This window comes from Bubalus kerabau, chromosome 18, assembly GCF_029407905.1.
Source record: "Bubalus kerabau isolate K-KA32 ecotype Philippines breed swamp buffalo chromosome 18, PCC_UOA_SB_1v2, whole genome shotgun sequence".
Classification (NCBI taxonomy): Eukaryota; Metazoa; Chordata; class Mammalia; order Artiodactyla; family Bovidae; genus Bubalus; species Bubalus kerabau.
The window spans coordinates 2,092,392-2,100,683 of NC_073641.1; the positions used below are offsets into that span (position 1 = coordinate 2,092,392).

The window sequence follows — 8,292 nt, forward strand, 5'->3', positions numbered from 1 at the left end:
TACATTTGAATCAGTTCTAATGAGGTGGATGAAACTGGAGCCTATTATACAGAGTGAAGTAAGCCAGAAAGAAAAACACCAGTACAGTATACTAACGCATATATATGGAATTTAGAAAGATGGTAACAATAACCCTGTGTACGAGACAGCAAAAGAGACACTGATGTATAGAACAGTCTTATGGACTCTGAGAGAGAGGGAGAGGGTGGGAAGATTTGGGAGCATGGCATTGAAACATGTAAAATATCATGTATGAAACGAGTTGCCAGTCCAGGTTCGATGCACGATACTGGATGCTTGGGGCTGGTGCACTGGGACGACCCAGAGGGATGGAGTGGGGAGGGAGGAGGGAGGAGGGTTCAGGATGGGGAACACATGTATACCTGTGGCGGATTCATTTTGATATTCGGCAAAACTAATACAATTATGTAAAGTTTAAAAATAAAATAAAATTAAAAAAAAAGAATAATTAAATAGTTGATAAATATTAATATACTTGAAATAATAATGTTTGAATGAATGGATACACACAAAAATGATAGAATTTGAAGAGCCAGGAAGTTTTGCACAGAGAAAGTTTCTTAGATAAGGTTAAGACATATAATGAAGCATGACAAGTTTTGAAAACTGCAACAATTCCCTATGGCTGAACTTTAGTATAGCTACTCATTTATTAAATAACTTGATAAAATTATATTTCTCATGTGTCATACCATATAATTTTGCAAAAGTAATTACTATATGTGTGTGCATATGTGTGATATAAATCTTTGAAGCCACCTTTTATTTTTAGTTTTCCTAAGGCATTTTTCACATCCTTGTTCCATAGGCTATAAATCAAAGGATTTGACATGGGAATCATAAGGGTGTAAAACAATGAGGTCATTTTGTCTTGATCTAAAGAGTAGAGTGAACTTGGCCCAAAGTACATAAAAAGCATAGTTCCCTGGAAAATTGCCACAGCAGTTAGGTGGGAGGTGCAGGTGGAGAAAGCTTTGAACCTCCCCTCAGCAAAATGGATCTTTGAGACTGCAAGGATGATATAACAATAAGAGACAGGAACTCCTGAAATTGAGCTCAGTTCAATAACTCCAAAAACAATAAATATTGTCAATCCATTGACCTGTGTATCAGAGCAGGAAAGAAGGTAGAGTAGAGGTAAGTCACAGAAGTGGTTAATCTCATTTGACCCACAAAAGTATAAGTGGAATGCTAATGTCATGTATCAGAGCATCTGCCAAATGGTGCCATTTCCCACCAGGTAAACCCCAGCCACGAGCAGGGAGCACGCCCTGCTGGACATTCTGACCACATAGAGCAAGGGGCTGCTCATGGCCTTGTACCGGTCATAGGCCATCACTGTCAGCAGGAGACACTCAGAATCTGCCAAGATACAGAAGACCAAGAATTGCAGAGCAGAGCCACAGAAAGAGATTGACTTGTTCTTGGCAAATAGGTCCACCAACATCTTGGGGCCAGTGGCTGTGGAATAGCAGAGGTCACAGAAGGAGAGGTGGCTGAGGAAAAAGTACATGGGTGTTTGCAGCTGGGGGTCCATCCTAATCAGGGTTATCATTCCAAGATTTGCCAGAAGATTGATGAGATAAACAAGGAGAAACAAGGTAAACAGGGTCACTTTGTTCTCAGTCTTCTCAGTAATTCCCAAGAAAATGAATTCAATCACGGAAGAGCAATTGTCTCTGTCCATTCCTCTTTGTTCTTGTCTGTACTCTTAGAAAAATATTTTAAAAAATAAATAACAAAGATACATGGATAGGTAACACTTCTGCACATCTGCAAAATATCATAAGACAGAACACATTTCTTTCTATAATTGTGTTTTTGTATTCAGAAAAGCATCCAGTCAAGTGCCCACTCTTTAAAGAAGCAAAGCTATCTATTGGGGCTTCTCTGTTGGTTCAGACAATAAAGAATCTGCCTGCAACATGGGAGACCCAGGTTTGATCCCAAAGTCAGAAAGATCCCTTGGAGAAGTGAATGGCTACTCACTCCAGTATTCTTGCCTGAAGAATTCCATGGACAGAGGAGGATGGTGGGCTACAGTTCTTGGGGGCACAAAGAGTCCAGCATGACTGAGTGACTAACACTTCTTCAAGTGTCTATTACCCAATAACAAAAATCACCTAGAATAGACTGCTGAGAAACTGAACCAAATCTATTATGTCATTTATGAGGCATATTACTTCCTACAAGGTCATGTCGGAGTCTGACTTTTTTTATCTCAATGGATATATTTGAATTAATTTAGACTGGTTCCAAATAGGAAAATGAGTACCTCAAGGCTGTATATTGTCACCCTGATCATTTAACTTATATGCAGAGTACATCATGAGAAATGCTGGGCTGGAAGAAACACAAACTGGAATCAAGACTGCTGGAAGAAATATCAATAACCTCAGATATGCAGATGACACCACCCTTATGGCAGAAAGTGAAGAGGAACTAAAAAGCCTCTTGATGAAGGTGAAAGTGGAGAGTGAAAAAGTTGGCTTAAAGCTCAACATTCAGAAAACTAAGATCATGGCATCTGGTCCCATCAGTTCATGGGAAATAGATGGGGAAACAGTGGAAACAGTGTCAGACTTTATTTTGGTGGGGGGGGGGGGGTGGCTCCAAAATCACCGCAGATGGTGACTGCAGCCATGAACTTAAAAGACGCTTACTCCTTGGAAGGAAAGTTATGACCAACCTAGATAGCATATTGAAAAGCAGAGACATTACTTTGCCAACAAAGGTCCGTCTAGTCAAGGCTATGGTTTTACCAGTGGTCATGTATGCATGTGAGAGTTGGACTAGAAAGAAAGCTGGGCACCGAAGAATTGATGCTTTTGAACTGTGGTGTTGGAGAAGACTCCTGAGAGTCCGTTGGACTGCAAGGAGATCCAACCAGCCTATCCTAAAGGAGATCAGTCCTGAATATTCATTGGAAGGACTGATGTTGAAGCTGAAACTCCAATACTTTGGCCACCTGATGCGAAGAGCTGACTCATTTGAAAAGACCCTCATGCTGGGAAAGATTGAAGGCAGGAGAAGGGGATGACAGAGGATGAGATGGGTTGGATGGCATCACCGACTCAATGGACATGAGTTTGAGTAAGCTCCGGGAGTTGGTGATGGACACGGAGGCTGGGAGTGCTGCAGTCCATGGGGTCACAAAGAGTTGGACACGACTGAGTGACTGAACTGAAATGAATTGACACCCTCCCCAGCATTTATTGTTTGTAGGCTTTTTGATTATGGCCATTTTAACCAGTGTGAGATAATATCTCTTTGTGGTTTTAATTAGCATTTCTTTAATGATTCACGTGTTGATAATCTTTTCATGTGTCTCTTGACCACCTGTATGTTTGGAGAAATGTCTATTCAGATCTTCTGTGCATGTTTTTGTTTGGATTTTTTTTTTTTTTTTTTTGTATACTGAGCTGCATTAGCTGTTTGTAAATTTTGGAATTAATCCCTAGTTGCTCACATCATTTACAAATATTGTCTCCCATTCTATGGGTTGTCCTTTCATTGTGTTTATGGTATCCTTTGCTGTGCAGAAGTTTTTGTTGTTGTTTTAGTTTAATTAAGTCCATTGGTTTATTTTTGTTTTTATTTCTGTTGCCTTAGGAGGTGGATATAAAAAATATATATTGCTGCAATGAATGTCAAAGACTGTTATGCCTACGGTTTCCTCTAAGAGTTTTATAATACCTCATCTTATATTTATGTCTTTAATCCATTTTGAACTTATTTTTGTGTACAGTGTTAGAGAATATTCTAATTTCATTCATTTACACGGGCTGTACAATTTTCCCAGCACCACTTATTTAAGAGACTGCCTTTTCTCTTTTGATAGTCTTGCCTCCGCTGGATTCATAGTCCTCAATTTTTATTTCAGAGTGATTTTGAGGCTTCTTAGGAATTACCTGACTGTGTAGTTAATTAATGCTTGCTATTAGCTCTAGCTTATAGTTATTAATATAGAAAATGCAGTGTGTATCATAGAATATAAAGGACCTAAATGCTCAAAGTTATCTCAGTAAATATACAATAAATCTTAGTGTAATTGAAATAATATTTGAATGAAAGAATTAATCATAATATTTGACAAAATTGCAAAATTCTGGAAGTATTTGGCAAAAAGGAAGTGCTATATATTAGTTGTTATACACAATGAAAGCTGTGTTTTGGAATGGTAGTATTTTTAAAGATTACACTTTATTAAAAATAGCTATTCACTCCTTTAAAGTATTTGAAACAATTTCATTTCCCTTGGACCATGAATATAATTTTACAAAAACAACAGACATATGTATGTGTGTCTATATATTTATAGTACACCCTTTAAAACCACCTTTCATTTTCCAGTTTTTCAGGGCCTGTTTCACTCTTTGTTCTGTAGGCTATATAACAGAGGATTTAACATGGGAATCATAAGGGTGTAGAACAATTAGGTAATTTTGTCTTGATGTGGAGAGTAGGAAGTATTTGGCCTGAAATACAAGAAAAGTACAGTTCCCTAGAAAATTGTCACAACATTTAAATGAGAGGTGTGGGTGGAGAAAGCTTTGAACTTCCCCTCAGAAGAGTGGATCTTCAAGATTAATAGGATGATATAATAGAGAAAAGGACTCCTGAAATGGTACTCAGTTCAATAAAACCAAAAATAGTGAATAACACCAATTCATTTACCTGTATATCAGGGCGGGAGAGGAGGAAAAGTGGAGGTAAATCACAGAAGAAATGGTTAATCTCATTTGACCCACAGAAACATAAGTGAAATGCTAATGCCGTGTGTATCGGAGTATCTGCCATTTCCACCAGATAAACCCCAGCCATGAGCAGGGAGCACATCCGGCTGGACACGCTGACCACATAGAGCAAGGGGCTGCTGACGGCCTTGTACTGGTGGTCATAGGCCATCACTGCCAGCAGAAGACACTCAGAATCTGCAAAGATAAAGAAGACCAAGAATTGCAGAGCACAGCCATAGAAGGGGATTGATTTGTTCTTGGCAAATAGGTCCATGGTCATCTTGGGGTGAATTGCAGTGGAATAGCAGAGGATACAGAGGAGAGGTGACCAGGGGAAAAGTACATGGATATGTGCAGCTGGGGATCCATCTTAATCAGGAATATCATCCTAAGATTTGCCAAATGGCCAATGAGATAAACAATTAGAACCATGGTAAGTATGGTCGCTTTGTCCTCGGTGTTATCAGTAATTCCCAAGAAAATGAAGGCAGTCATGAAGGAGCAATTCCCTCCATCCATTTTTCTTTGTTCTTGTCTAAGCTTTCAGAAAATGATCAAGAAAAGGACACATGGATGTGTAACACTTCTGCACATCTGCAGTATATCATAAGATAGAACACAATTCTATCTGCAATTGTCTTCAGAATCAGAAAATTATATATTCGTGCACCCACTCTTTAAAAAGGCATAACTGTTATTACTCAATAAAAACAAATACCTGGTATAGAACGTTGGGAAACTGAGCCAAATCTAAATGTAATTTGTGAGGCATGTTACTTTCTACAAGCTTGTCTCTGAGCCTTCCTTTCTTTACTTCAGAAAATACATTTGATTAATTTACCTGTCTTCTCTTCAAAATAATGTTGGTGAGACTCTAATGTTAGAGATACCTGGCTGTAAGCTTCAGGACTAAGCATTTTCTGTGAATATTCATGTGGATACAAACCAAGATAACAATTCTAATATTTCTCAAAACCATTATTGTTTTAAGAGTATCTGTATCAGTTCCAGAAATAATGAGCATATCATGGATTGATCATAATACAATAATTATGTTTCTGGTTTTGGTTTATGTTATGTTCAGTATTTGGTGAGACATTAAGCAAGTATTAATGAGCAGTTCTCTAGATGTGTATTTTTTTTTGGTCATAATATTAATTACCTTTTTGTGGGAATTGTCTGGTGCCGAAGAAAGAGACTCTTTACTCATTGAAGGGAAACATTTCTACAAACTTATTTAAAACATACATTTTTATCTCTTGAGCTACTTTGTAGCTCAGCTGGTAAAGAATGAGCCTGCAATACAGGAGACCCTGGTTTGATTCCTGTGCCAGGAAGATCCCTGGAGAATGGGTAGGCTACCCACTCCAATATTCTTGCACTTCCCTGGTGTCTCAGATGATAGAGAATCTACCTGCAATGTGGGAGACCTGGGTTCGATCCCTGGGTTGGGAAGATCCCCTGGAGAAAAGAACAGCTACCCACTCCGGTGAAATATAAAAAAGACTTTTTCTTTATAAAATGGAAATGAGATGAGTGATAATAAATGCTGTGGGCTTCCCTCATAGCTCAGCTGGTAAAGAATCTGCTTGCAGTGAGGGAGACCTGGGTTTGATCCCTGGGTTGGGAATGAGCTCTTGGAGAAGGAAATAGCTACCGACTCCAGTATTCTAGCCTGGAGAATTCCATGGACTATATAGTTCATGGGGTCACAAAGAGTCAGACACAACTGAGTGACTTTCACTTTCAGTTGTTTCTGGAATATATAGACTTATCTCCATTGTGTTTCCTTGCATTTATATGTGTGTCACATGTTTGCACACGTGTGTGTCTTGCATAATATGTGAAGATTGGAATATGAGTGATGTGCATATTTTTTAGACCTAAAGAATATGATATAGTGTTCACATGAAGTTCAGTTTTTCACAGGTTGTTATTTGTAAGATACTTTTGAAATAAAGCAACAAGAACCTTCAAACTAATGTTTATACTTGGTTGTTGTTGTTTTGAGACCCCCTGGACTGTAGCCCACCAGGCTCCTCTGTCCATGGGATCCTGTATGGGTTGATACAATCTGACCATGGTCAACATGAAGAATAACATAATTCAGCCCAGTTATTTAACCTGTGCCATTTTAAGATAGTGTTTATATAGCAAGCAAAAACTGAAGCAGTATGAATAGAATATAAGCAGAGGGGAAAAAATGTTTTGTTGATTATTAATTATTCCTGTTACATAATTTTATGAAATCATTTTTTAATGTTTTGCATTATTATGCAATGCTATGTATTACTATATAATATAGATGTTAGATTTATAGATGAAATGAAGAAAATATTTGTAAAACATTTTTGTAACAAAGAATTTGTAGCTAGACTATACAAAAATGTTTATAAATAATAAAAACACAACCCAATTAAAAATAGGGACATGATTTGAACAGATACCTTGCAAACAGGTATATAAATGGCAATTAAATAATAATATAATAAATAATAATGATGAAGATAATAACAAACAGCAAAAATATAAGTTATAGAAATATATTTTGCAATTATACATGTCCTTTTATGTCCAGGCTTCAAGCAACCGTTCTCTGGGGTGCTTCCCAATGTCACGTCAGTTGACCGGCCATTGAAGACACAGGTTCAGTAGCTCATTGTGTTTCTGAGATACCAGAGAAGGATGTTCCATACTTTCAGTAATATTTTCACACATAAAAATAAAAGATTGGGAGGAAAACAAATACTTTGCTTGCAATTAACCTTTAGTCTACAAGATTCCACTTAGAAAAAGTTTTCAAATTAATTTGGATTAGATTGGGTATAGAAGGTTCTTGACTTGTTATTGGACAGCGTTTAAGAAAAGGTATTTGATTTTGTTCTGATTGCTTTCCTAGCACCCCTGTCTCACACCATCTTGTTGCACTTTATGTATTTTAATTGATTAAAGAAATATATGTATTTAAGATCTATCTAGTGTTTAAACTGATTCAGGAATGATTGGTCGCATTTAGTCAAACATGCAACAGTCATTGATGTAGGTACTATACTCTCCTCATTTTACAGGTCAGACAATTGAGACAGAAAAAAATACGTAACTTGATCAAAGTGCAATTGACTAGTTGGGTACAAGAGATAGCACAGAAACCAAAGGAATATGGCTTTCTCCCTAATCCAGTAATTTCATAAATGCAATCTTGTTAATGAGATATTCTACACATGAAAACACACACCGATACAATCTCTGAGGTTCTTACTATATCTTTTAAGAAAACCTATTACAATTTGTTCTAGCACTAACTCCCAGCTCCTAATTGTTGGAACTGACAGACTTTATTTTCTTGGGCTCCAAAATCACTGCAGATGATAACTGCAGCCATGAAATTAAAAGATGCTTGCTCCATGGGAGAATAGGTATGACAAACCTAGACAGCATATTAAAAAGCAGAGACATTACTTTAGCAACAAAGGTCTGTTGAGTCAAAGCTATAGTTTTTCCAGTAGTCATGTATGGATGTGAAAGATGGACC

General features: G+C 37.4%; 2 pseudogenes; both read right to left on the minus strand.

Moving 5' to 3' along the window:
• Window positions 1-700: 700 nt before the first annotated feature.
• LOC129633353 (olfactory receptor 5W2-like) lies at window positions 701-1,708 on the minus strand (annotated as a pseudogene).
• A 2,642-nt stretch (window positions 1,709-4,350) lies between these two features.
• On the minus strand, window positions 4,351-5,282 carry LOC129633179 (olfactory receptor 5W2-like; annotated as a pseudogene).
• Between the last annotated feature and the right edge of the window lie 3,010 nt (window positions 5,283-8,292).